General features: G+C 39.4%; 1 long non-coding RNA gene across 1 annotated transcript; it reads left to right on the top strand.

Moving 5' to 3' along the window:
* The first annotated feature begins 1,675 nt into the window (after positions 1-1,675).
* On the top strand, positions 1,676-2,405 carry LOC122772653. The gene is made up of 2 exons (XR_006360791.1): positions 1,676-1,728; positions 1,834-2,405. It is a non-coding gene; the product is annotated as an uncharacterized LOC122772653 (long non-coding RNA).
* The last annotated feature ends 301 nt before the right edge of the window (positions 2,406-2,706 follow it).

The following is a 2,706-nucleotide window of genomic DNA, read 5'->3' as shown; positions in this document are numbered from 1 at the left end:
CTGACAGATCACTTTCAGTTCACGGCAATCTGTCAGTTGTGGTCGTAGCCCAAGGTTACGTTTAAGATCACAATAAACCTTGTATGCTGCATCTGGAATATGTTTTTTTTTTTTTACGACATTCCTCCATCATTTAACACTGATGACCGCGGCTCGTTCCAGGAGCTTGTTTAGATCTGGACGTCTGTCAGGGAAGTTGTTTTCTGTTCTGTGTCTCTGTCAGCAGATACAACTGCACCAAACATTCATTTATTTATTTATTTATTTATTTATTTATTGTTTACAAGATTTTTTTTGGTGAAAACAACCCGGGTTAACGTAAAGTGCCAACGTCTTTGAGGAGAATCAGATGTGGATGTGGATATTGATCCGTATTATAGTGTGTCGGTCTTGAATCACTTAGAAATTTGGCTCAGCCGAGCTCAACATGAACACTAGAGACACTGATAATATACTTCATGTTTCTGTGTTTAGTTTAGCTTTTGGTTTAAGTTATGGAAAGATCTTCATCTCAAAGAAATATTAATTCCACTGAGACTAATGTGCATGGGCGTCATCGCTCTAATATTTTAATTCACAAATTAAGGCGCTATAAAGTGAGCATTCCCCACCAGGTGTCGCTACTTCATGTCTCCTCGCGGTGGCGCTGCTCTTGTGAATGAAGGAACATTGGGCGGTAGTTACCTGTATAAAACACCTGTAGAGTGTATTATGGTAGTGATAATTGCACAGAAGTAGCTAAATAGACCATTTCTCTTCTATTTTTGTCCATAAAAACGAGCCAAACGAACGTTGACCTGTGACGTATTTCCAAATTCCACAAATTCAATTAGATTTTTCAAAAAAGTTTGTACTTTTTGCTTGGATGTGGTTTTACAGTTTTATAGAAAATCGGGAAAAAAATTATAATTTCATTAGATTGCCTTTAGGTCATGCTGAAAAAAAACCGATATAAGACACTCTCTATTGCACATTCTTATAGCCTCTGTACGTTTCAACATAGTGATGGAAAAAAAGCAGCCTCAATGAACTAAGGGTTAATATATTATTATTATTATTTTGTTATTTCTTTAATTTTCTACGCACTCAAAGGTCAAAATTCCTCAGCTCCACTCAGATCACACACCCTGATATAAACAGTAGAACAGTATATACATATACATTATATATATTATATATTATACATTATATATAGTAAAAAAGAATCTCTACCAAATCAAATGTGCGGATTACTGAGCAGGTGATGCGCTGCAGCGCCCCCTACAGAGCAAGAAGCCAAAATAACATGTCATATTGTATGTAAATGTATTTTTCATAGACATAAGGAAAACAAGTTGGTTTTACAATCATGTTTGAACAAAAAAAAATGTTAGATACAGTTTGCATGTATGTGCCCACACACTGTGTCGCATAGAAATAAGCCATTATTAATACATGCCTAACCACTCTCTCTCTCTCTCTCTCTCTCTCTCTCTCTCTCACACTCTCACCTTCTCTCTCTCTCTGTGTCACATTCACAGTCAGAAATCACAGCCTGGCAGCCAGAACCCCCACAAAATGTGAAAATGAATGCACTCACCACCTGTGGTGGGAGCAGAGCGAGGGAGTGGGAAAGGACGTGGGAGAGGAAGAGCGAGGAGAGAAGGAAATGACGACTGCTGAGAGAGAGAGAGAGAGAGAGAGAGAGTCAGACACACACACACGTACAATAATATACATTCATCATGAGTAAGTGTGAGGAGCCTGCACTTTAAATATATCACAGGAAAGAGAAATGTGTAATCATTTGCTGACTATCACTGACACGATATTGCTTTATTTTTTTGTCAACAGGTTTCGCTCGAAGCCACAAAATTCCCCAAAGTAGTTTGTCTTTTTCTAAGTCACGCGTGGGAGTGTGCGGCTGAATGTGTCTCTGTATGGCGAGTGTCTATTTTTCTGTGTGTGTGCGAGTGGTTTGGCAAACCGCGTTGATCCTGAGCCTGGTGTCTCATGCCTCCCACCGTTGACTCCTGTCAGAAGGCCCACAGCCACAAAAGCATCCAGTCTGCAAACAAAGCCACTAACTCACAACAGCCCAAAAAAACAAGAGTTAGTGTGAACTAGTGTGAGTTTCTTATCATATCGACGGAGCTGGTGTTTACAGAGACCTGAAACGCTATTCACCACGTTTGCATTTTTGTGTAGACAACTAAATGTGCTACCTTGCTCTTGCGCTTGCATTCTGTCACTATCTTTGTCGTCGTTTATTTGGTAATAGTTTGATCTGTTTCGCTCTATGTTAAAATGTATTTTCTTTCATCGTTGCCCCGGCTTTCCCTGCGATTGTATACATTATAACGTATACTTTCTCTGCTTACAGCGCCACACACAGGCCTGGCATATAAACTACAGCCTTTATAGTCGTTTTGAGGGGTTTCATTTCTTAAAACAATGCTGTGTTTACAGAAAACCTTTAAAGAACATCGGGGAAGGTTTTGCACATACTGTAGCTGATGTTTAGGCTGGGATTGAGTTAAATATTTACACTGGTGGATAAACGGAGAGTCTCTTGGTTCACTGCTATGACCTGTGTGGATCACAGGATGGACAAATCCAAGGATCATCAGCAGGCTTCTTTTTCTAGTCATACAAAAAATGCATAACTACCCCTGAGGGGGGGAAGAAGAAAAAAAGAAAAAACTAAGGTAAACTTGTTCATTACTT

Source organism: Solea senegalensis, linkage group LG7, assembly GCF_019176455.1.
Source record: "Solea senegalensis isolate Sse05_10M linkage group LG7, IFAPA_SoseM_1, whole genome shotgun sequence".
NCBI lineage: Eukaryota > Metazoa > Chordata > Actinopteri > Pleuronectiformes > Soleidae > Solea > Solea senegalensis.
Note: the sequence above shows the minus strand (reverse complement) of the source record. Positions and strands in the feature narration are given on the sequence as shown.